Raw genomic sequence first — 27,195 nt, 5'->3', positions numbered from 1 at the left:
GTGAATCCATGGATCAAGGTAGAGAAGCATGGCCGCAGGTCAGCAGGCACAGCACTGGAACAGCAGCTAAGAGCTTACACACTTATCTGCAAGTAGGAGGCAGAGAGAAATGCTGAATGATACGCCTCTCCAGCAAGGCCACACCTCCTAAACCTTCCGGAACAGTTCCACCAACTGGGACCCATGCATTCAAATATATGAGCCTGTGAGGGCTGATTTCATTCAGACCACCAGAGAGAGAGACATACAGATAGGAAAAGAAAAGAATCAAAAGGTGAAAGAAAAAAACTCTGGTTTCCAACCCACTGAGGGAGATACATTGAAGTTGGGGTATAACCAGACAAATAGAAAGAGAGAAAAGAGGGATCTGGGCTGGTCCCAAGTACAGAAGGAAGAGTGTTTACTTAAATTGCTCCTTTCCAAGAAGCATTACAGCATGTTAAACTAGCATTACTAATAGCTTCAGATATTATCACTCATTGCTCATAAACAAATCTTTTCCTTGGGTACATAGAAAATTCGAATGAAGGAAAAATTTAAATCGGATGAATGTATATGTTTTTTTGAACGACATTTCAAGCATACCTGCATTCTAACTGTATAAACATTCCTGTCCCAGTGGCTATGTGGTCAGCACTTAAGTGTCAGTTTCTTGTTCTGGAATCTCTCAAAGGTACAGCAATGTCTCACCCTTTTCCAGATTTGCCAGAATCTCTGGGACCTTCACGGTCAGCAGAGTGTGAGCCTCAAGAGGCAAGAAAGTGGTTTGGCCCAGTACGACTCAGTAACCAGTTTGGTTCATACTTTGGGAGTCTGACTCCAAGTTATTTTAGATGGATTTAAAAACAGCACAAACTGATGAAAATATGTCCTTGTAATTATTAAACAATCCTGTGTGTGCAACAAAGCATACTAAATCTCTTTGAGGAACAAAGTAAGCTAGGTACAAATCAGACGTGACTGCACTGAAATTCTTCGTAAGGTACATGTGACACCTCTCATTAGATCTAAAAGCAAATTTACAATAACAGTCTGAAAGAGGATCTAGTGCAGAAAAGACTTCAACCACACAGACTGTGCAAAGGCCACAGGCTAGAAAGCATGCCCACTTCAGCATTCTGTGCCGAAAACAGGTTTTGAATTCCTTCCCTTGAAGGAACAATCCTGTGTGCTCCTGATCAACATTCCAGGTCCCCATATCGTATGTGTACGAGCACAAAGACCCCCAGATCCCCTACACAGACCCAAACAAAAACATGACACCCCCAACTTTTCTTGCCGTGACAAGCCACCGACGCATGCTCATTGCCATCCAGAGCAGCCATCGGGAAAGCAGGAGTGAGGTAAGACATGGCTCTCTCAGAAATCTCCTGCCCACCTGAGGTTGGTGAAACAGGGTTGGTATTTTCAGATTGTAAGCCTCTTTATCAATTCTCTGGCTAACTGTGTCATCTGTCACAGAACGTATACAGCCACATCAGCAATTTTGTGGCTTTCCTTGAAACTCAAGTCTAAGGTCAACCAATCTGCTCCTGCGAGCACCTCCATCAAGGTCAATCACTGAGTGATCATTGTTTTAGACCGTGTCTAAAAGGTAGGTGAACTGTTGTTCTTTTCACTGTGGCCGCTTCAGCTACAGCATTAGAGCTGGATTCATCTTGCCCATTACTTGTTCTGTTAAACAACTGCTACATGGTTGAAAATCTGTCACGTGAGAAGGTGTACACTGATCACTTAACATGAAACCGGAGTAGAGCACTGCGGTCAGAAGACAAAAGCAGATCTGATCACCTTCTGGCTTGGCACCTATCCACAGGAAGACCTGGGAAAGTTTCAGAACCTCTCCACACTACAGTTTTCATTGTCGGTAAAATGAGAACCAAAAAAAGGATCCATCTGGTTTCACCACAAGTATGCAAGTAGCCACTGTTGGGTGTTGACAGACACGTTTGTCCTGATTTGAACATAAAACATATGCATGTATTAAAACAGCACATGATACTGCTTCATAAAAATGCACAATTCACACCCAGACGAGCACCTGGTATGCAGTAGCCTTTGCAGCAGTGCTAGTAACATTTTGTTGTTGTTGTGTTTCGAGACAGGGTTTCTCTGTGTAGCTCCGGCTATCCTGGACTCACTTTGTAGACCAGGCTGGCCTTGAACTCAGAAAGATCTGCCTGCCTCTGCCTCCCCAAGTGCTGGGATTACAGGCGTGAACCATCGCGACCAGCTTTAACATTAATATTTTATAACTATAACATTAATAACCTATCATTAAAATGTAGGAAGAGTTGTGTGGATGTTTACAGAAATTGTTTTGTTTTGTTTTTCTGGTACTGGCTATTAAACCAACAGCCTCATCCATAGGAGGATCTGCTCTGCCACTGAGCTATAACCCAACCCTATTTTAAACTTTTATTTGGAAACAGGGTCTTGCTAAGTTTCCCAAGCCGGTCTTGAATTTACTTTATAGCCCAAGCACGCTACAGAGGATGGCCCTGTTCCCGAGTAGCTGGGATTACAGCTGTGCCTGCGCCCGGGCCCGCTTCACTCTGTTCTCACCCGGTTCCTGGTTGTCATCACACGGGTTGCCCCACCTTGAGGCTGATTTTGCTTGAAGAAGGTCTGGAGTGGAAACGCTATGTCTGTGCACCTCTTGGTACAAGCAGAATTTACATGTGTGAAGAGCAAATGCTAGAAGTGCATGCCTAGTCATGAGAACTCAGCTTCTCCATCAGGTCTCTGCTCCTCCACTGACCACAGGACCTGTTTTCTAAAGACTTGGTTCCCCTTTCAGTACCATTACCTGTGTTTACTATTAAAATGACACAGCAATCATGCAAAATACATAGGGAAAATATATACACTATGATTACAATGAATTTCTATATTACCTCATAGTTTATATGCTCCATATTATTACAGAATGCTTTAAAGTACATGTATGTAAATAACATGTGTATAACATACATTATATGTATATATTTGTATAGTATACATGTAATGAAAAGATAAGTATTTGTGGCCTGTCCTGTGCAACCAGAAGTAGGAAGCTGATTAAGTAAATGATGATTCAATCACTATTTTGATGCAACTTTAAAACAATTTCCTGAAATCCCAGCATTCAGGGGCTGAAGCAAGAGCATCACAAATTCTACACCAATCTAGGCTACATAGTAAGACCCTGTCTCAAAATTTTTTTTCTTAATTAAAATAAATCAATAGTAACATGATTAGGACTGTATAATAATGCAAAGTTAAGAGGAAAATGCTGAACACAGGTTTTATTTGTTTTTATTGCTTTTTAAATTTTTTACCAGTGTATTTTAATCATATTCTTTCCCCTCCACTAAGTCCTCCTAGATCCTTCCCATCTCCCTACCCACAACTTCATGCTCAACACAAATTTTATCTGCTCTGATACTGCACGTTTTCAGGAAAAACAAGGGAGGCACGGAGACATCATTAATAGGCAGGTAATTATCCACATCACGATACACACAGGCTAGAAATTACACCGTACCATTCAAAAGAATGAGGAAGACTAACGTGGCTGCCAGGAAAAGGTCTTCAGGACATATTGCTGAGTGAAAACGAAAGTGCTCAGGTCACTGTGCCAAGAAAGATAACTTCAAAACTAACTTTAAAAGTGTGCCTATGAGCATGCATGTGTATATAAAAAAATAGAATAAAAACTCTGAAAAGCTACATACTAAATGCTAACTGGATTATGTCTGGGGAAGCAGAAAGGTGTGATTAAGATTGCTAAAGATTGCCCTGAGGCGTTGTTTTGTATTACTGAAACATTTCATAGCATTTTATGTTTTGTTGAGACCTATTATTTTAATTGTGTGTGTGTGTGTGCACGTGTGTGTCCTGTGTGTGGTTAGCGCAGGATTTCACAGAGTCCAAAGGTGTCAGATTCCCTGGAGCTGGAGTTACAGAAGATTATAAATCACCTGGGATGAGTCCTGGAAGCCAAACTCAGGTCCTCTAGAAGAGCAGTGTGCATTCTTAACCACTGAGCCATCTCTCCAGCCTATTTTTACATTTTTAATGACTTTATAACTTCATTATCACATCTTATGTTTTTTAATGCAAATACATGGATGGAGAAAGGTGATTTATATTTTAAGTGGACCATCAACAATTTTTTCTGCACTTTATTTCTTTCACACCTATTAGATGAGAAGAAAATCAAAATATAAAAGATGATAATGGCTGCTAATTGCTAATTGTCTACTGTAGTGGAAGCTATTAGCATCTGATTCGGGTCCCTTTTCCATCTAGTGCTTCTATTTGTGTCCACAGATAGATCACACCTTCTCCTTTCTCCAGGGAGCTGCCGCCCTGCCCTCACCTCACATTAGGAGCAGCCATCAGATGAGCCACAAAAAGTGGAATCCAACCTGTAATGTGAGCTCTGGGAGCTGGAGGGACCAGCCAAGGATGATAACACTAAGACTACACTTAGCTTTTTCCTTGCTGGATTACGGTTTTCCAGAGAAATACAACTAATTGTAGAACCATCCGGAGGGAGGAGAGGAAGGAGAGAAAAGAAAGGAAAAAGGGGGCAAGGGTGGGAGGTGAGAGAGAAAAAGAAATTGTTTCACATGACAATAGAGGCTAAGGAGCCCACATTTGGGGACTGGAGAGGGGGTTCAGTGGTTAACAGCACTGTCTGCTCTTTCAGAGGTCCTGAGTTCAATTCCCAGCAACCACATGGTAGCTCACAACCATCTATAATGGGATCTGATGCCCTCTTCTGGCATGAAGGTATACATGCATATAGGCCACTCATACACTAAATAAATAAATAATTTTTTTTTTAAAGCCCCACATTTAGAGTTGGAGAGCTGCAGGCCCAGTACTGGAAAAAAGTATGATTCCTGTTGCACTCCAAGGATCCTAGGAGAACCAGTGATTTCCATTCTTGTCTGAGAAAAGTGCAAGGAAACTGATGTCCTATGGAAACAGAGCCAGGCAGAGCAAAAGCAAATTCTCTCTTGGTCTTTCTGTTATATTCAGGTAGCCAGTGGGTTAGAGAAAGCCCATCCCATTGGGAAGGGCAGTCTATTTTTATCAGTCTGCTCATACAAACAAAAATTAATCTCACCCAGTCGCACCCTCACCAGCACACCCAAAACAATGCCTGATTTCTGGGTAGCCAGTCAAGGTAAGATTTCTAGGAGAAATGACTTAAAATCAGTTACTGTGTGTCAAGTATATTAAACACCAATATCCAACAATTTTCATCAAATAAAGCAGAATAGCATAGGACAAAACAATCTGCCATAATAATGTAATGAGACATACCTTAAAAGACACATGCCTGTGCACCTGCGTATGTGCGCACTTACACATGCAAAATACCCTGGGTTAACTTAGCCCGGTTACAAAACCTCTCTGAAGCTCAGGCTCCTCATCTCTGACATGAGGGTGACTGTGGTGCTCTGTTTCATTGACCTGCTGTAAGGATTAAACTAGCCTCTCAGTGAGTGATTTGGAGGAAAATAATATGCACTATGTTCATATGCCAGCATCTGGAACAGCGTAAAAGCTCATCAAGATCGTCTAATGGCATTCATAGGTCAGTGTGAACCTGTCCCCTTGAAACAGCGCCAGCCTGGAGATAGCCAGAAAGACCTCCCTGGCTTCCTAGTGCGCCACTGTGGTCTCTGTCTCTTGACACTTCGGTCACCCCACCTTTAGTTGCATAACACACATAAAACCCACCACAAAACACTAGTAAATGTCACCGGGTTTACCAAAGGCCGAACCAGAAACAGCGGTGGTAACTGTTCATGGAAAACAAGAGTAGATCTGAGAACTGTTTAAAAATTACTTCTTTTGTTCTTTCAGATTATCATAATTATGTTGCATCCCCTTCCCTTTCCTCCCTTCATGCCCTCCCATACACCCCTCCTTGCTCCCATTCAAATTCATGGATCCCTTTTCCATTAATTGTTCTTATGTACATACATCATACATACATATTCCTAAATACATAAACACAGCCTGCTCAGTCTGTATAATGTTACTTCTACGTATGTTCTCAGGGATGGATATTTGATATTGGATAATCAATTTCTCTTTGCAACAGAGACCAGCACAAAAAAACCCACAACCAATAAAGCTGCGGAGCTGTGGAGACAGACCCACCTACAGCTCAGGGAACATTGTGGAAGAGGAGGGGGAAAGACTGTGAGAACCAGAGCAGCAGGGAGCTTGCTGTGATGTTATGTCTCCTGGGAATGACAGACATTATTGCAACCATGGAGTCCCCTAACATGACTAAACATGAACTAAACAACGATAACAATAGACATGGATGGGACAAGCCCATGAGGCTTCAGCCTTCACAAATGAAGTATAGAACACTGAGAGCAATAGAAACAGTCTTCCCCAGGGGTGAGCACTGACAATTTTACTCACCTGGGAACCACAATTTTTAAATGTCCTCTGGCCACCACAACAGTGTAAAGGGAACTTTTATTTATTTGCCTGGTTAAATTGATGTCTTGGAGGATTACTGCTTCTCTCTCTGCTAACCTAGGCCTAGTCCTGGAAGCTTCCACACAATCTAGATTGTTTTCAGACTTACTGCTTAATAAGCTGAGCCTTTCTTGTTCTTACTGAGCTTTGGGCTGGCTGGCTCAAACTCCTCCCCTGGCTGATTTATTCAATCTGGTTTTTCTCCCGGCCCCTGAATTGTTCTGTTTGGCCTCAAACTAATTTCAGCAGTCTTTTCTAATCTTCTGGCTTCTTCTCATTCTCTGGCTCCTTCCATCTTCACCTGAGTTCTGTCTCTGCAAACTGTCCTTCTATCAGTGTCCTGGTAAAACTGTCTCTTTTCTCTCACATTGCCCCTTAAGTAGCTTCCCTTTCCTCTCTTTTCTCGTGAGAGTTGGACATATCCTATTCTGTCAAGTCTTTCACTGTTTCTGCCACTCAGTAGACATCAGTTCCAAAGATGAGTGCTTCCTTCCACAAACTAACTTTACCTTCATTGTTTGGGATTAAAGGCGTGTACCACCATGTCAGGACCTAAGTTGTTCTTTACCTGAAACTTGCTCTAGACCAGGCTGGCCTTGAACTCAGATCTGCTTGCCTCTGTCTCCTGGATTAAAGGCATGTTTGCATTCCGCTGGATCACACACACCTAGAAGGTCTTTGGATGTGATTTCTTGCTGTGTTCAGAATTAAAATCCCTCTACACCACAGATTTAGTTAACCTTTCTAATTGTTATGACAAATACTTAGCAAAAGCATGGTGGAGTAGTTTATATGAGCTCACAGTTTTAAAGGATACAGGCCACTGTGGTGGGGAAGGCATGGCAACTGAGAGCCTGAGACAGCTCGAACTCACTGTATGCACTCAGAAAGCAGAAAGCCATAAATGCTTGTTCTCAGCTTGCTTTCTCCTTTTTCTATTTTCACTCATTCCAAGAGTTCAACCCATGAGACAGTGCTTCCCACCTTCAGGGAATGCCTTTCCTTTTTTGGTCAAACTCTCTGGAAACACCCTCACAGACACACCCAGAGGTATTCTTCTAAATGATTCTAAAGCCAGGCAAGTGGATAATAAGGATGAAGTTTCAAAGCCTCCATGTTCCCCATTCCCTTCTCCTTACTGGTTCCTCCTACCTCTCTTCATTCTAGCCTTCTTCCCCATGTCCACTTAGCCCCACCTTCTGTTCCTAGATTTTTCTCAGCCATATCTAAGGCATTAACCAGGAAGGAGGCCTTTCCATTTTAAGCATCTCACCTTCCTAAACAAGGAACTTTCACTAAAGCAATATACTTTTTGCCTATGATATAACCATAAATCCAAATAAGAATTAATTTTTGCCTCCATTTGCATGTGAAGCTATGGAGACAGGTAGAAGTCAGGTGACTTGCCCTTTGTCAGGTCAAAGAGTGGGGATGGGATTTGAACCCAAGCTTGCTTCATTCCATGGACAGCACTATCAAAATCTGTACTCCCCCCAAAACCTCCCAGAAAGGCCATTTGGCAAGAGAAAAGTATATGGCAACAGTCTGTACCAAACCTCAGCCAGCTGTCCCCCAGAGAAATGCCAGTGCTTTCAAGGGATGTGAGCAAAACAGCATGAATTATTCAGCACAAATCATCAGTCCCATTACAGAAACAAAGCAGTGAATGTGAGCCGCCATCTTCTATGAAGGGTGATATTCAAGCTCATTTGAGAGGCCATGTTCTTTTGATTTCATTTCTTCACACAAGTTGTTTCTGCATGCAGGCTCTTAGATTCTCTCCTACTTGGAATTGTAGCATGAAATGACTCTGGGCATAATGGGATATGCGCTCAATGAGTATTTAATAATTAGCTAAATGAATGACCATGTTTTGTTTCAGTAGTGTTCAGCAGATGGTGAGTAGTGGGAGGTGTAGAGGCCACAGAATGGGGAGAGATTCTATTGTTGAAGAGATTTTTAATCTCAGTTCCATCTGTGCCCAAAGAAGGTGAATTCAGTCATTATTATTTAATAACTGTCCTACAGATCATAACCCATGCCCATTTTACCACTCTTCTATGAAGGCCAATTTATTCAAAAGGACTAAGTGTTTGTTTTGTTTTCAAAGAAATCCCTTACTCACTGAGTTGTTTCAGGACAAGAAAGAAAGAGAGAGAGAGAGAGAGAAAGAAAGAAAGAAAGAAAGAAAGAGAAAGAAAGGAATTTTCAAATAACAGTAAGACAAGCTTCCATAGAGATAAGACCAGTTTTAAAGAAAACCTCAAGAAACACTCTTACCTGGAAGTTCAGGGACCAGCGAGGTGGCTCAGCTGGTGAAAGCTGTTACCACATAAGCCTGACAACTGAGTCTGATTTCAGTAGAAGTAGAAGGACAGAATTAACTCCATAGAGTTATCACCTAACCTCTACGTAGACAGCATGATACGCACATACTTGCATTCACATGCACACACTAATAACTACCACTAATAAACTACATTTATTATTAATTAATTAAAATTTAGAAAAAAAAAGAATCAGGTGCTCAAAGGCTAAAAGCATATACTGTTCTTGCAAAGGACCCAAGTTTAGTTATCAACACCCACACCAAGTGGCTCACAACCATCTAAAACTCCAGTTCCACAGAAATCCAAAGCCTCTGACCACAGGGGCACCTGAACTCATGTGTACATACCCACGCAGAGACATACACACACACATAATTAAAAACGAAAGAAGTATTTTCTTTTATAAAATCATCGTGACTATCAGTTTTTACAAACACATCACAACTGTTCTCTGTGTAATCGGCACACTTCATATGCATTGATAGTCACTATTCAAATAATCACAATTCTGGAAAAATTTACAAAATGTTTTTTTGGGGTTGGGGGGTCTTTTGTTGTTGTTGTTGTTGATTGGTTTGGTTTGGTTTTGTTTTGTTGTTTTTTTTTCAAGACAGAGTTTCTCTGTATGGCCTTGGCTCTCTTGGACTTGCTTTATAAACCAGGCTGGCCCCAAACTCACAGAGATCTGCTTTCCTCTGCCTTCCTGAGTGCTGGGATTACAGGCACATGCCACCATGCCCAGCTTACAAAGTGTTTACTGATAAAAATTTCAAATCTTGAGATGCCCTAAAGTAAAAATTTGAAAAAAAAAAAAAAAATCTTCCCTTACAAACAAACAAACAAAAAAAGGGTAGGGGCATTCTACCAGATTGTCAAAGATGAATATCTTGATGGCCCAACCCTAAAAAAGACATTTATTCTACCTCCTCTAAGGCTCATTGCAGACCGGAAGCAAGGAATATGTAAGAGCCAGAACATATGGTTAAAAGGCTGCAAAATGCCATCCTTTGAATTCAATGCAACCATTGTAGAGAAGCCACAACATTGTTGTGAAGCTGAGGTTACCTACAATGCTCCTTGACAAGACTGGCCCAGTCAATAATCAGTCATAGAACAAGAAAGGGTCAATAAAACACTCACAAATCAAATCTAAGAACACATCAAAAACATCATCCCCCAGGATGAAATAGGCTTCATTCTAGGGATGCAGGGATGGTTCAACTTAGGAAAAAGTCCATCAATGTAATCCACCATATAAACAAACTGAAAGAAAAAAACACACACAATCTCATTAGGATGCTAAAAAAGCCTTTGACAAAATTCAACACCCATTCATGTTAAAAGTCTTAGAGAAATCAAGGATACAAGGTGACTACCTAAACACAATAAAGGCAATATAGAGCAAGCCAATAGCTAACATCAATTAAATGGAGACAAACTTAAAGCAATTCCACTAAAATAAAAGACAAGACAAGGTTGCCCACTCTTTCTGTATCTGTTCAATATAGTACTTGAAGTTCTAGCTAGAGCAATAAGACAACTAAAGAAGATTAAGGGGATGTAAATTAGAAAGAAAGAAGTAAAAGTATTCATAGATGAAATGATAGTATACATAATAGACCCTCAAAATTTTATCAGAGAACTCTTACAGCCGACATTGTTGTTGTTGATTGGTTTGGTTTGTTGTTGTTTTGTTTTGTTGGTTTTTTTCAAGACAGAGTTTCTCTTATTGGCCTTGGCTCTCAGATACCTTCAGCAAAGTAGCTGGATACAAAATTAACTCAAAAAAATTAGTAGCCCTCCTATACACAAACAAAAAATGGGCTGAGAAAAAAATTTAGGGAAATAACATAATTTCCTATAGCCACAAATAATACAAAATATCTTGGTGTAACTCTAACCAAGCAAGTGAAAGACCTGTATGACAAGATCTTTAAGTCTCTAAAGAAAGAAATTGAAGAAGACATCAGAAAATGAAAAGATCTCCCATGCTCTTGGACTCATAGGATTAACATAGTAAAAAAAAATCTTACTAAAAGCAATCTATAGATTCAATACAATTCCTATCAAAATTCTAACACAATTCTTTACAGACCTAGAAAACACAATTCACAAATTCATATGAAAAATTAAAAAAAAAAAAAAGATAGCTAAAGAAAAAATGCTGTACAATAAAAGAACTTCTGGAAGTATCACTATCCCTGATTTCAAGCCAACAAACCAAATAATCCAATTTTAAAATGTGGTATAGAATTAAACATAGAATTCTCAACAGAGGAATCTCTAATGGCCAAGAAGCACTTAAGAAAATGTTCAACATCCTTAGTCATCAGGTAAATGCAAATCAGAACAACTCCAAGATTTCATCTTACAGCCATCAAAATGGCTAAGATTAAACACTCAAGTGACAACACATGCTGGTGAGGATGTGGAGAAAGGGGAACCCTCCTCTGTTGCTGGTAAGGGTGAAAACTTGTACAAGCACTGTGGAAATAAAGCGCCAGATTGATTTGGCCAATTTAATTTTTAAAAATATAGCCATAGTTTCAAAGGTTTCCCTAATATCTGTCAGGCCTTCTGAATACTCAGAATCTGTGTGTCTCCTCTCTGTCATCATCCTTCACAATGCCCTAAGTCTTATTTAAATTTTGGTAACATTCAACAGAGACTGCACAGAGAATGAGCACAGCCGAGCACAGCCCGGCACCGGAACATAAAGAAGGCAGGATAGCCACTATGACCTCACTACCCCTACTGTTCTGTTTGGAGCCAAAGAATAAGGAGACAAATGTTGTTTTCCAGGATTATCAAGCTATGAGAAGGTATATATAATCCAAAGCCAACCTAGGTGAGGATGGACACCAAAAGCCTAGTCAGGGGAAAAGAACAAGATGCAGGAAGACAGTACAGGCATACTAGTGAGCAATTTACCCACTTGCAGGCTTCGATGGCTGGGTTCCTCAGGAGGGGCTCCGGAAACTGCCCAGAGCACACATCACTGCCCTCCCACTCGAGGGTCAAGACAGTCAGGTACAAGCCCACCAACTCTTGACCATGATGGGTGGACCTCCTGCTGAGACTTTCATTCCCACAGATCTCTCGGCTACTCTACTAGTAGCCAAAAGACTTTGGATGAAGAGTTGCAGGCAGTTGCAGTGAAAGTCAAAAGTATTCTGATACAGTGACTCGCAGAGGGAATAGAGGTGGGATGTGAGTAGTTCCTGCATAGCTTCATCGACAAAGCAAGACTCCGGGCTCTACTCTAAGTGCAAAAGGATGCACTGAAACGTTCCAGGCACACACAGCTCAGCTGTACAGCTCAGCATGTACATTCTTGCTGCTGTGTTGAGTAAGCTGGGAAAGAAGCTAGCAGCCCAGAGTGGAGGGGTCATTCATCCCAAAGCCCTTTGTAGTTTAAGGCTAAGCAGTTCTTGCGCTTGTTTCAGAGACGCTAACCCTGAGCATCTCAGATACAGCCCAGCTCTTAGCTACCTGCCCCCAGAGCTTCCCTCCTTGCTCTCCCATGGGTAATTAATCTCATCTGTGACCATTTTGACCTGGCTTCCGGGAAGACGCCTTGCCTGGGCTTTTCCTTTACTACATAATCTCATAATTTGGTACTTATATGAAGATGAGGGGCCATCTTGTCACATAGTAACATTCTGTATTCATTGGCAAATGGGAAAGAATTGTGCTTACTGGGCGTGGTAGTGCATGCCTATGATTCCAGAGGCAGGTGGTTCTCTGTGAGTTCAAGGTCAGCCTGGTCTACAAGGCAAGTTCAGGACACCAAGACTACATAGAGAAACCCGGTCTCAAGAAAAAAAAAAAAGAAGAATTATGCCTTGAAAAGCAACATTAAGCCTGTCACTCTGCCCAAATCCTGGCTTTTCGCTTACGCCCCAGGTGACCTGTGACAAACTACTGAAGGTTGCCAAGGCTGTAAAGTGGAGATGAAATTCCTTCCACGGAGAGTTTAGGACAACAACTGTGATATTAAAAAGTACCTGGCACATAACACAAGCCAGCAAATAGGCGCATTTTGAGATTGTTGGTATTTATGTAAAATAGACATTCAAGTATGTTCTTACCACAGAGTATCCCTGACAAAAAAGAGAAGTCACAATGAAGTAAAGCTAAAACCCAGACACGCGTACCCCGACTTTGTTTATTCTGATGATCTGCCTGGTTTAAAGAAATTTAAGCCAAGGTTTTCTCCCATTATCCTGGAGAGAAAGAAAAAAAGAAAAAAAAAGGACTGGCTGAATGCACTGTTCCCTGAACATCTAAGAAATCATTTGCCTTATTGTCTGGGCACTTTAAACTGCCAGAGAACGCCAAGCAAAATTTAAGGAATACTGAGAAACGCCTGATACGCCAATGCCAAAGTCAAAGAGGAACGTTTCAGTCTTATTTTAAAGCCATTGTATTGAGAAAATAGTGATCTTCCTGGAAATGCAAGTGCTGTGATGATGTCAAGGAAAAGGTGCAACTTGCTTCTGTCCACTGATGTGAATGGCATGGCTGACAGCAACTCAAAGCTAATGGTTGGCCAATCATGAGCTCTTCAGCAAAAAGATAAATTAGAAGCCACTGGGGAATTGTTGTTGTTTGTGTTTTACTTAGACCCATTCCCTGGCGATTACAATTTAAAATGGAACAAAATTGGGGGTTAGAGAGATGTATTGAGTACTCTTCCAGAGGACCCAAGATCAATTCCCAGCACCCATATGGGGGCTCACAATCATCTGTGACTCCAGTTCCAACAATCCAATGCCTTCTTCTGGCCTCCATGAGCACCAGGAATGCATGTGGCACATAGACATACATGCAGCTAAAAGAACCCATACACAGAAAATAATGGTGATAGTAATAATTTAAAAAAAAAAATACTTACTTGGACCAACTCCACAATCCTTATTTAAACAAAGGTTGAAAACTAAAATACTGACCCATATATGTGTAGCCTTTTCAACAGGTTTATATTGGTAAAAATAATCAATCTACCATGCCCCCTTGTCCCTGCTTGATAACCAACCCTCATGAGTACCAAGCTTGAGAGTGTACAGACTCACTTCTGTGAGAGAACAAACCATGTGGGGAGGCTGCATCTCTGACCCTCAACTTCGTCATCAGCAGACACTGCTGTTGAGGTATAACCAGAAGCCTTTGGTCCTAACGAGTCTATGCTTCTTGATACACTGACAACTGATCCAGAGTTTCCCACTAAAAAGGGAAAGATGGCATAGAAGGGTCAATAGATCTAGAATCACCTATGGGCCAAGCCTCAGGAGACACGTATGAGGAATTTTTTTTTTTTAATTGGGATAACTGAAGTGGAAAGAATGAGCTGTAAGAGGAAAATATTTGCCAGTTTGCCTTTCTATCTTGCTGGCAAGTTCATCTACCATGCTTGCCTTTTACTGGGACTGCTGCTGCTGTGGTCACTGCCTTCCTTCACTGACATCAAAACTCAGCATTTTTGATCTTCCAACATGGATTAAATACAAGTGGTTCTCCAGGAATCCCCAGGCCTTTAGGGCAGGATTAGGTCTGCTGAGACACCCAGCCACATGGACATCAGCAGACAGTGCTGAATCTCTCCAGTGTGAAGACAGCCATTGTTGGTCCATATTAGGTAAGCCAATCCTATAAAGCCATCTACTATAATAAATCGCCTTAGTGTGTATTTATTTTATCAGTTCTGTTTCTCTAAAGACCTATAGCACAGAAAGTGGAAATGGAGAGTCAAAAATTGTAATTATTCTCACTCAGGTCTCCCAAGTCAGTGAAAATAAAGGAAGAATTAGTCATGGAGTAAAACTCGTACCTCTCTTTGAAAAAATGAAAAGAAAGCTTGATCTGTACATTCTAACAGAGCCACTTTCTGCCACTCATGCAATTTCCATGGTATCTTCCATTTCATTTCAATGTCATCAACACTGTAAACATCCTCATTTCGATCTAGTGAATTTAGCGTCTCCCACAGTCCATATGTCAGCGCCCAATGTCTCCCTACGTGCTTTCCCTCCACGTGTTCCATCCCTCCACACTCCAACCCTGGCAACTTGCTCACAGTTGGCCATTTCTTCTGCTGGCTCATATACCTACAATGTCCTTTTGCCCATTTTACAGAGGACGGGAAAGAAGGATGTCAAAGACCAGAGAGATGCCAACTTGAACAGATTCCTTTTTCTCCTCTCGACAAACACAGAGACAGGACAGATCAGAGGAAAAGCCAATATGTGCCTGAGCCCAAGCTGTCCAAGCCAGAGCAGCCGTGCCCCGATGATGACTGTGCCTGATCTTTCCATAGGTGTTTCATTCCTGCCATTATGAGGTTGGCATTGGACAGTGGTCGGAAAGCTTGAGGAATTGCCATCCAGCCTGAAACCTGAGTTCAATCGGGATCAGGTTTGGGGAACTCCAGATGTGGCAGGCAACCTCAGTGATGCTGCAAATTCCCTCTCCAGGAGCAGGTCAGGAGAGGCAGTGCATACGTTGCAAATGGCCAAGATGAAGGACAAATGCTCCTGCAGAATCTGACAAGTGGCAAAGGAGGCACTCTCTTCATGGTCACACCTGGCTAAGTGGTTAGGACAAACCAGCTCCCTTCACTGCACCTCAGCTTTGCTGACTGTAAAACCAAAGACCAGAATAGTCACCACCTACTTCTCCTCCCCCAGCTCATTCCTATGAAATAGATAAGAACTCTCAGCTATTATGCAAGATGCAACATTCTCTCCAGCCTCTTGTTTGCTGACTGGTAGGAAAGTCTAGAAATCTCCTTATGGGCAAGGCTCACCTTTGCCCTGAAACCAACTGCCAGGATCTCCCTGTTCTTCCACCTTCCACCTTCTGCTCGTCTACCAACTGGGCCCTTTCTTTGACAGACTGAAACTCTTAAGTTCCAAAAATGTTCCTAGCATGATGCATATATTTTAGAACCTCCATTTGTTCCTGCAGAGCGACTATCTGACAGCTCAGTTGGACACATTTTTTTTTTTTAGGTGTTCTTCTGATTCCACCCTCAGTGTACCTCACAGGCTCCAAAGGCATATGCTGAAGGCTTTGCATGTTGTGCAGCTGGCAGGAGACATGTCACACCTACTTTGTAAGCTTAGGAGGGTTCCTGTCAAGAGCTCCATCTTCTGCAGGCTTTTGTTGGTTCAGCCAGTGACAGACCTTCCAGACAACGTGAGCAAATAAAAGTTGATTCTTTTTTATTTCCTTTTCTTGGCTTTGCTTCTGGAAGGGACAGCCAGCCTCCCTTTTCCCCAATCTCTTCTTACTGGTGTTTACTTATTAATGGAATAGAGCAAGACCCCAAGAGCTGCGCCCTTGGTCTGAAGTTCTGACTGTAATGGGAACAGTCACCAGGGAATGCAGTGTCACTGTGGTTATCTAATGATCAAGGACAGCATGCCTGTGAGAAGAGTGTGCAACCAGGGTCTCTGCTGTCACCACATGCCTTATTCTGCCTCTGCTCTCTGCCCTGCCAGCAGCTAATTGATTCATGGAAATGCTCAGAGGCAGTTTGAGTGGGAAAGATACTTTATATCTGCTTACAACAAATTCTCAGAGGGCCAAAAAGAAAAAAAAAAAATCCATTCCAGGCCCAGATTCCTCTGTTTGACTTTTTCTTCCATTCAATTCCCAATTAGCTAAAACTTCAGCACCCAAAAAAGCAAGCAAAAGAAAATTCCTCTGATAACCAGTCCCTGCCTGTCTTCCCTTTCCTCACTTTCACTATTGATGCTGGGTTGTTCATGTGCCTGGTTCTTCGTCTGGCAGGGACGGGGGGACGGAGGAAGGAAGGAAGGAAGGAAGGAAGGAAGGAAGGAAGGAAGGAAGGAAAAAAGGAAGGAAGGAAGGAAGGAGGCCCTGTGGCCTTGCGACCACTGACTAATGAGAATCACTACAACCAAAAGCTAACAGGTCTGATCCACAACCCGGGATGAGCATGACCACGAGAAGCCAGCATCCTACGGCGCAGCCTCCTGGCATCCTCATTTAACGCACATAAACTCTAGTCCACTGGCTTGTATCCTCCAGCAGTCAGCCTACAGTTTCTACACATAAACTCAGAAATGCTGTCACAGTTCTATAAACCCATTCCCCAACAATGACCAAAGAACTGCTGGGGTTTTCTTGCTGCCCACGTGGTAATGGAGCTTGTCCCTGACCTTCCAGTTCAGCTTCTACCTACAATGTGTTTTGCCTTTTTCTGAACCTGTTTGAGGGTTGCTGAAAGAGTTGAGGGAGTATTGATGACAGAACGGAGCTTTTATCCAAAGCTGCTTCTTGTAAGTGAATCTGGCATAAGCTCAGAGTTCTTCCCCTGTGGCTGATTGATCTCAGAGTACCTTGGATAAAAGCCGATAAAGTCCTTCCTGGGGGCCTTTTCCCCTGAAAATATTAAACTTTTGGCCAGTCGGATTAAGGTTAAATTCATTCATTCACTTGGTATTTATTTAGAACCCAAAATGTACTAAATTCACAAATAAATATATTGAGAGTGGAGGTCTCACAGTGTACCTCAAGCTTCTTTGAAGCTTGCTGTACCTTTCCAGCTGCCTTCAGACTCTGAGCTCCCTGCCTCAGAGCCCAGGCCATGCACACTTGGCCTCGCTCAGCTTCTTCTTTATTAGATCATAATCTGAATTTACCGCCTTTGCCAAAAATCCGCTCAGCTTAAACTCACATTATTTCATACTCATTCATTTTAATGATCATCCTGCATAAATAACCAGCCTGTTAATTTGGAGCGGTGTGCCATGAGGTAGTACATAGGAGAAAGATGAGAATCTACCTTTCACCCTTCCTTGAAGGCTTCGGCCCCATGTAATGGGAGGAGTAGAGAGAGTTCTAGAACACAGAGCCATTTGCAACCCAATAACGCCAAACTCGGCCTGATTGCTTTAACCACCCTCACTCCCCCGGCTTGCCCATGGTATAACACAGAACATAACATACAGGCATTATGTTTCATGTTTCTACCTACTACTAACTTCACTCAGCTCCCAAAGGGGGTCAAGCGGGTCCTAATCAGAAACCAGTCTCAAAGCATGGCTAATGGTTTTAATTTTAAATGTGGACCAGTTGTCGTCATTCTTGTTTTATAAAAGGAAAGATGAGTATTTCCTGTCCATTGTAACAGGATTCAAATCCATCCTTCATTGTTGTATACATAAACTAATACAATTATCATTTTTAAACTCACATTTATAAAGTCCTCATTGATTTATAAAACACTTTATAATTTATAAAAGATGCTCTTTGTTTATTTAAAGGAGCATTCAATAAGATAACATTCAATAAGATAATAACATTCAATAAAGGAACGTACAAACTCTGTTCTTGGAGGCTAGCTGTGAGAAAACTAAGTTTTAATAGGTAGAAACACAATAGAGAAATGGAGAGACAGACTGGAAAACGGGTCAAGAATTCAAAGCTTAAAATGATTTTTCTGGGGATCCTGCTTGCTTGTAAGTTCCCAGACATCAGGGATGTCTAGGAATACATGCACAGCTGGAAACATACTAAGATGTGTTTGGTGGTGGTAAGAAAGCCTGAGAATGGCAGCCACTGTGGTCAATGGGCTTCTGGTAGTGAGGATGGCAATGATGGTGAATTTTCAGAAGACTTGGCTAGCTCTTTGTTAATCAGGATCAGTGCCCTTAACTGTCACCACACCAGTTCCAAGCCTGACATTCCGGTGGTTCACCATAGAGCCAATATACACCCAGCCACAGAAGCAGCAGCTGACAGTCTGTGGCCACTCAGAGATGCACTTGGCCAAAAAAGCAAACAGGAAACGCATGGCTCACACCTGCCTTAGATTAATTGGGTTCCAACTGCATTGAAAGGAGAAGCAACAATAACTTTGAGAAGGGTGGGAATGCGAGGAAGGGGAGGACCAAACCCATAATGAATTAAAAGCAGATGGCACAAGTCCCTGACTTAGGGAGTCCTGCAAGGAAGAGTAGGAAGCCTTTCTTGGAGAAGGACGACTATCAGAAAGAAAAAACAAGATGGTTGCAGTAAATCCTAACAGAAGCCAACAAAAGTAAATGTTGGACAATTTGTTATTCCATGGGGCTGATCCACTTCACTGAGCCATTGTGAAGATCAGCTAAGAAAAAAAAGATTGTCAAGGACACTGCAAACATAGAAGAACTAACCAATAATAAGAACATTAATAATAAGGGAGGACATAGGGATGAAACCAATTTCGTCAAGACCAAAGATGTTGAGCAACCAGCATAAGAAATAAAGAAAGGAGATAGAACTGCTTGGAGGCGGCCCAGGCAAACAAAAGCTGAAATACTTTTTGCTCTTAATTTTTAAAAAGAAGACAAATTTACAGGGTAGAAGACTATAAATAAATATTGGCCAATGAGCTCTTGCTTTTCCCTGGAGACAGCTGCCTTTGAAATGACTTCCTGGACCAAGGGTTAAGGGAGTTGAAGGCCCCTGCCCTCCTCCGTGGAGCTCATGATCCAGGACAGGAAGGCTTCCCTCCTTCATCTCCAATAATTTGGGGTTGGAAAAAAACACTGGAAGGAATCCAAAGCCATAGTTCATTTCATTCTTTCATCTCCTGCCTTTGCCAAGTGCTGACAATTACAAACAAATGTTTTCTTCACACTCTGCTCATTTGGGTTGCTTGTGTGTATGTGACTTGAGAAACGCTTTCTAAATCCCCAAGGTGACAGGATTTCCACGTAATGATAATGATTATTTAATGTCATCATCACAATGGGCTGCCTGGGCAAATGAAATGCTTGCTGGGTCTAAAGCATTCACTCAAGTGAAGTAAATTAACGCTTTCCAGGGTACCAGATTTCCCGTTGGGGCCCTAAAGAAGGTAATTCATTACCCAGGCATTCTCCACCCCCAACAGTGCTGTCTACCAGCAAATTCTTCAGCTGCTTAAACTGTCAAGATTCGTGGCCAGCATGGAAAAGTCCAAGAGAGATAAAACTGTGCTGAGAAGGCCCAGACTTGGTAGATATTTTTAGTCATCCGAAGACCGTCCAGGAATGATCAGCACCATCCTCATAACCCCTGTGGGTGTAGCCCATCTTCCCCAGCACTTTTATCATGAGAATCATCTCCTTTGATCCTCACTCTAATTCCTGAGGTGCACAAAGCCTGTGTTATCTCAGTCAGCATCTAGCTATGGCCATACTGAGGGCGAAATGACTTCCATGGATGTAAGCCTTTTAAGGCTTGCCTTTAGGCAAGTGAGGAGGTACCATAAGAAGACTGGGAAAGGTCCCCAAACCAGTACAATCAAAAGTACCAAGTTTGAGGGCTGAAGGTGCAGCTTAATGGTACAGCTCACATACTTAGCATGTGCAATAGGCCGGCACTCAATTCCTAGCATAGGGTATGGGGGTTGGGGGAGGCACTGAAGATCTGAAACCAGGGACCGTGCAAGGTGGCTATGTACTTTGGCAAATGGAAGCAAAAATGTGAAAAGGCTTGAGTGTCTTGCTGAGTAACCAAAGTGTAAAATATTATCTACTGGTCATTTATTGTTTTAAATTTTTTTCTCTAAGGCCAGGATCAATAAAGTAGGGTTGTCAGTAAAGTATGTAGACCTGGGTTCAATACCCCAGAATCCATGCTGAAAAGCCAAGTATACTATACAAGACTAGCAAAGGAACACTATAATTGGCATGCTGACATGGAAAATTCCAAAAGGTTCCACTCCTAGATGAAGAGCTACAAGTGGCCAATGGCTGCTGAAAAGAGGATCGGTTTCCTCCAGGGACAGGTTCCTACATACTATGTCCCATTCTAAGTCCTGGACACATGTACATACATAAATGGACGTGGTAGGTTGTATACACATGTGCATGTAGATAGATAGACGGGCAGACATGCAGACAGACAGTTAAAGATGAAGAGGTCATGAATTTGAAGGGTGTATGAGAGGAGTTGGAGGAGTGATGTAGATAGAGTGCTCAGATCTGAAATTCTAAAAGAAGAAAAAAGAAGGAAGGAAGGAAGGAGGGAGGGAGGGAGGGAGGGAGGGAGGGAGGGAAGGAAGGAAGGAAGGAAGGAAGGAAGGAAGGAAGGAAGGAAGGAAGGAAGGAGGAAGGAAGGAGGAAGGAAGGAATAAAGAAAGAAGGAAGGAAAGAAAGAAGAGCAATGAAAAACAAACAGGTAGGCTTGCTTGTAATCACTGTCCCTGGGGCTCACTGGCCAGTCAGTCTAGCTAACCAGCAAGTTCCACGCAAAGGAGAGACCTTGTCTTAAAAACACAAGGTGGATGGCACCAAACCAGAGGTTGACCATTGACCTCCATACCCCTGCACATACCTTTGCGTGGGCACTTGCCCAACAGGAACACATGCACACGTGTGCACACACACACCCTCAAAAAATAACTAAATAATAAAATTAAAGTTTAGAAGCTAGCTGGAGAGATGGCTCAACAGTTAGAAGCACTGGCTGCTCTTCTACAGGGCCCAAGTTAGGGTCCTAACACCAGCCTAACATCTCACAACAACTGTCTGTAACTCTAGTTCCAAGGGATATGATTCCCTCTCTGGCCTCCACAGGTACCAGGTACCTGTGTGGTGCATAGACATGAAGGCAAAATAGTTCCATACATGCAATAAGCAAATCTTTTCTAAATTTAAAAAGAACAATGGAAACTAACCTAGATAAAGGATTTACTATTTATCTGGTAGTTTACTATAAAATATTAACTGACTGAATCTTCACAACTAATCTGTCATTTATCATCAACCCATCTTTTTACAATGGGTTTTGTAAATCAACCCATTTTTACATCTGAGAAAACAGATGCACAGACAAAATCTCACACCTACTGTGTGGTGGAAATGAGAATCAAGGACAAGGCAATAGAGAGGGCAACAGAAGCCTGGGCGCTCTGACTGGAGAGGCATGCCACAGATTAGGGGCAAATACCCTAAGAGTTTGTGTGTAAGCAGCCTAGGGTTCTCTGTGCCCGGCCTATCCAGAGACTCACTGGATCTTTAAGAGTTCCGGCGCTGGGCTCCTGACTCCTCCTGAAGAAGTGTCGGCAAACAACATGACACAACAATGGAGACAGTGCCTGTCAGCTGCCTCCCGTTCACAAACAGGAAAACTGAGTTAAGGAGAAGTTCTTTTTCCTGTAGATGCAGGGGACCGGTGCATCCTCTGAAGATGCAAACGTCTGGGGGATCATGGCAACTGACAAGAAGTTTGCAGGAGGAAACAGATCCATGCTTGGACAGCCAGGGCATGGAGAGAGAAGAGTCACGGAGAAAGGATTAGGTGGGGAGGCTTGAGGTAATGAAGGGAATGTCTGCCCACCACTTTCTCCTAGAGCACCTTGGACAAGGCACTTCTCTGGGCTTCTGTCTAGTCAGTCAGGGTGATTTTATGAGGATGAAGGATTTAGAATAAGGGAAAAAGAGAGAGGTCTCACAAGGTCAGGAAGATAAGACAGAATAGCATTTGAGTTTGGAATGAGCCCCTCTTTTGCATTAAAAAAATTAAAACATTAAAAACTTTCCTTGCATTTCATGAATTCTACCTATCCCATCAGCAAGAATTTCAAGTTCACAGAAAACAAATCCAGTGACCTTTCTCTTCAGCACAATTTATAGGATATGTTTGTTCTTCTGAGGAAAAGAAAATAAACCTTTCTCCTTCACATGAGAAAGACTCCTCCTGGAGAGAGAATCAACAAGAATGGTAACATGCTTTGACACCCTTCTGGGCGAGGAAGGCGCTGCAAATACACAAATTGCCTGGGTTTCTCTAAAACAGTGGTTTTCAACCTTCCTTCCTAACGCTGCAACCCCTTAACACAGTTTCTTATGTTGTGGTTATCCCAGTCATAAAAATTATTTTCATTGCTACTTCATAACTATAATTTTGCTACTGTCGTGAATCTGATATGCAGAGTATCCGATATGCAAACCCTGTGAAAGGGTTGTTTGACCCCCCCCAAAAGGGGTTACTACCCACATGTTGAGAACCACTGCTCCAAAAGATTTATCCAACAGAACCCTGAATAATCATTTCTACAGTAATTCCAAAAACCAACATAGGCTCTCTCCAAGACTGAGCGTGAGTTTTAACATCATCTGTAGAATGATTTGCAAATGTGCCTATGAAAGTTCAGCTTATATGCCTGGAAATGACCCAAAAAACTAAAAGTCAGCCAGAACACTGTCAGCTTCCTGATAGTACTAAATACCAACTATAACCCCACAGTTCCAGAGTTAACAAGAAAACTTTGTTGACAGGCCTGGGGAAGTTATTTCTAAGAAGTATTCACAGGACTCCTTAAACAGTGCGTAAGGTTTCACCATTTGCAATATAGATGACCTTAGCAAACATGACATTAAATGAAATAAGCCAGACACAGAAAGGAAGATGCTACCCAATCTTGTGTATACTTGAAGGAAGGAAAGAGAAGAAAGAAGAGAGAAGACAAACAGAACAAATCAAATACATGGAAGCAGAGAGGAGAACCATGCTTAAGAGAGGCATAAAAAAATGGGAAAACATAGGACAAAGACAGCAAGTTGTACTTTGTGGTATGGAGAAGCCTGGAGAACAGCATGGGCCTGTAGTTATAATATTTGACATCTGCTAATACAACATTTTAATTTAGATACTTCTGCCACAAAAAAGGTAATTATGTGACTGATATGTTCCTTTACTTGACTGTACACATTTGTGTTGTATACTTTAAAGTTACAAAGTTTAAGTGACCAAATAAATACAATATCATATAACATTATATCATACATTATCAATATAATATCAAGAGCTACTGAGCTGGAGAGATGGCTCAGCAGTTAAGAGCACTGGCTGTTCTTCTAGAGGTTCTGAGTTCAATTCCCAGCAACCACATAGTGACTCACAACCATCTGTAATGGGATCTGATTCCCTCTTCTAGGGTGCATGAAAAGAGAGTATTCATATACATAAAATAAATAAATCTTTAAAAAAAATCAAGAGCTACTAAATAACTTCTTCAAATACCTTCAGTTTATCTAATCCTCTTATTATTGCTCCGAAAGTCCATATTTTCTATAAATACAAAGTTGGTAAAGACACAGAATTATAGCACTTGGCCTTGAGAACAATCCCAGCATGTCCTCATCCTTTCTCCAGCTCAACCTCCACAGACTTCATGTGTGGTGAGGGCCCTGGCCACAGAGATTGCCCACCCTTCATTCACATACTCTATTTGCCAAATGAGGACAGGGCAGAATGGACCAATCGAACTGCAGCTTGGTTCTGTCTTTGTGCTTTGTCCCATCAACCAACCCATCTGGCAGCGCTGTGCTGTCGCAGGCTATTGCAAGTGGACATTAGTTTACTTTACTTTCAAAGGGAAAGGCCACTTGGCTGCCAGGAGCTAGCAGAAGAGCCAGGGACCCTATCAGGTTATAACCAGCCTGCAGCAAAACCCAAGAGCTTGAAAAGGGCTCCAGACTGCTGCCCAGGACCTCCCAACTAACAGAGAATATGAACGAATGTTAAGGTAGATAGCAGGTCTCGTATACTAATCAATCTGACAGGTTAGCCAGGAAAATGTCACTAAAAACATCGAGTGAAATTGGTTTAAATATTCCCAGTCAGCATAGACTATTTAAATGAAACACAGTCAACACTTGCTCTCCAGTGAGCCTTATCTTTCAGTTGTCTCTGGGTTTCCTGTGACATTAGGATAAGGCTAACATAAGGTTTGCTTCAGGTGACTTAGTCATCAGTAGAAACAGAGAAGAGGAACTTCCTGGGCTATTGCTACCTGCGTAGCCCAAAGCAAGGCTTCACTCTCTAGCTCTATCTGCTAGAACTCAGCCTTACGTCTTCTCCCAGCCTTGTGTACGGTGTGTGCAGAAGCCTGGAGAGGACCTGGTACAACTGAGGCTTCCAAACCTCCAAAGCCAAAGCCACCCACCTCCATTTCAGTGCACAAGACAGTTTTCAGAACTCAGCCCTAGTATAAACCAAGTGCAATCTAAGGGTGTCCTGGAAAGTGGAATTCTCCCAGAAGGGACAGCTGGCTCCCTCTCCGGCAGTTCTCTCCTGCCCCTAGTGCCCTTGGCAGCCCATGTCCCCACAAAGCCTCATATCCCAGACAGTTGCTCAGTCAGCTGGGTCCTGTTCCCTCAGGGCACCGGTTTTTTTTTTCCAAGGCAACACCTAGTTAATCTCACATAATCTAATCTGAAAGAGTCGGTGAGTATTATCAGATTAATGTGCCATCACTCCTAGAAAATGCAATTTGCATTCTAGAGACACGAAGCCTTAGCCAAAGGCAGAACAAGGAGAGAGTCAATTTTGCAAGAGGCGGGATCTCAAGAACAAATGTGAAAACTCAAAGCAGCTTTGCCTGCTTCTACAGCTGGGAAAGTTTTGAGTTTCATGGCTTTAAAAGCTGCCAACCATGACTCTATGCAATCTTTGTTCTGTTTTTCCCTCCTCAAACCTGTTGTGTGCAGAGGCTTCAAACTTCCCTTAACCTCAGGAGTAACAAAGGCTGATAATGCAGAAGCTGTATTTCATTTCAGAAATTTTTTTCAGAAATTTTTTTTAATTTAATAAAGCACTACCACTTCGCGCTTATTTAAAATCCCTATATATTTATTTCTTTTGGTTTTATATTTAATTATTTTGGTCTACTTCTAGTAAACATAATAAATTACTTCAAAGACGTACAAAAATGCTTTAAACAGTAGCTGTTCATTATAGTTTTTTGTTTGCTTGGTTGGGTTTTGGTTTTTCGGTTTTGTTGTTGTTTCAGTTTTGAGTCAGGGTCTCATGTAGCCCAGGCTGGCATCAGATAGAATATGTTGCTAAGGGCGGCCTTAAATTTTTGGTCCTCCTTCCTCTACTTCCGGAGTGCTAGGATTACCAGCATGCAGCCCCAGTACCCACACTTATGTGGTGCTAGGGACAGGAGTAGGGATTACAGGGTCCAGAGGGTAACTCTCTACCAAATGAGCTACGTCCTCAGCACCTCGTGACAGATATCCTATGTCAATTACATATCCAATGCACATACACACAGATGTGCAAATGGAGGCTAAGGCAATTATGCAACTACATACTCAGGCCCTGTGAACTAGAAGCTATGATCTCTGTTTTCAGACAAGAAAATGGAGGCCCCGGAAGGTAAGCCAACTTCACCAGATCACACAGCGTTAGAGGAAGAAGCTGAACTGAGCTCCCTCTGCCTCAGAGCCTCTGAATAACTACTTCCTCCAGCCAGCTGGGGAAGAGGAATCCGTATTTCTGTTTGCTCGGGCTTCTCGACCTTACAATATCTAAACCTGTAATCTTTAAAGTTCCCATACCAGAAACATCATTAGCCCTGGGCCACTTGTTAAACACTGCAGGAAACCCCACCCCCACCCCAGACCTACAGGGGAAGGCGCTCCGGGGTGGCTCCGCACTCCAGCTCAGCCAGCCCTCTGGATGGTCCTGGTAACACAGCAGCTTCCCTGAAGTCAGCCAGAAACGTAGATTCTTGACGTTTGGGGGATGGGTCAGCCGGAAGCCCCTTTTTAACATCGGTCCGGTGAACCGCTCCTTTTCAGTTAGAGCAGAGACTTGCATGTCGTTCTATTGCAACCCTTGGGGAGATTTGGACAAACAAATGTTACTGGCGAATGCTTGGCAGGTGTGCAACTTTAGGAATAGGAATGAGGTAATCTGTGCAAAAAAAAAAAAAAAAAAGGTTTCTCAAACGCAAATCTTGGAAGGTCGCCTGGTGAGTCTGAAAGCAGTGTGATGAGCTTTTAAAAGAACAGAAAGGTTACCTAACTTCGTTATTCCTAACCAGTCCCATTAGCCTGTGCCCTGCCTGTCTAAGGGTCCCGTAGGGTTCGGTGGCCTAGTATCTGAACGGAGACCTCACCTTTTCTCTTCCTTCTGTGTGCCTTCTCTCTCAATCCGAAATAAGACAGAAAAGCCGGCTTTGGCCTGAGGAACGCTAGCCAGCTCCCTGCGTGCTCTCCGGCCAGCACGAGGCCGGCTTCAGGTTCCTGCGCCAAAGCCTCACCGCTCAGAACGAGGAAGCAGACATGTTTGCCTGGGCCTTCCGGTGTTGATACCAGCCCGGGAACGCCCTAAACAGGGGGAAATTGAAACTGGTGAACAGCCCTCTATGTGGAGAACGCTGTCCTGGGAAACAGAAGGGAAACTTCCTCCCTGGGGTCAGGTCAGTGACCTTGGCCTTCTCAGACCAAGGACAAGTAGTTGGGACCTGCCGGGAGGGAGTCGCTTTAGGGCAGTGGTTGGCACTTCCTAATGCTGCGACCCTTTACTTCAGTTCCTCACGTCGGGGAGACCCCCAGTCATAAAATTCTTTTCC

General features: G+C 42.6%; 1 long non-coding RNA gene across 1 annotated transcript; it reads right to left on the bottom strand.

The window, feature by feature from the left end:
• On the bottom strand, nucleotides 1–26,892 carry LOC129672472 (uncharacterized). Its single transcript, XR_008719504.1, has 3 exons — nucleotides 26,740–26,892; nucleotides 26,246–26,455; nucleotides 1–86 (listed from the first exon to the last, which is right to left on the bottom strand). It is a non-coding gene; the product is annotated as an uncharacterized LOC129672472 (long non-coding RNA).
• Nucleotides 26,893–27,195: the final 303 nt, after the last annotated feature.

The sequence above is a fragment of the Psammomys obesus genome, unplaced genomic scaffold (assembly GCF_907164565.1).
Source record: "Psammomys obesus unplaced genomic scaffold, mPsaObe1.curated_primary_1811, whole genome shotgun sequence".
Classification (NCBI taxonomy): Eukaryota; Metazoa; Chordata; class Mammalia; order Rodentia; family Muridae; genus Psammomys; species Psammomys obesus.
Note: the sequence above shows the minus strand (reverse complement) of the source record. Positions and strands in the feature narration are given on the sequence as shown.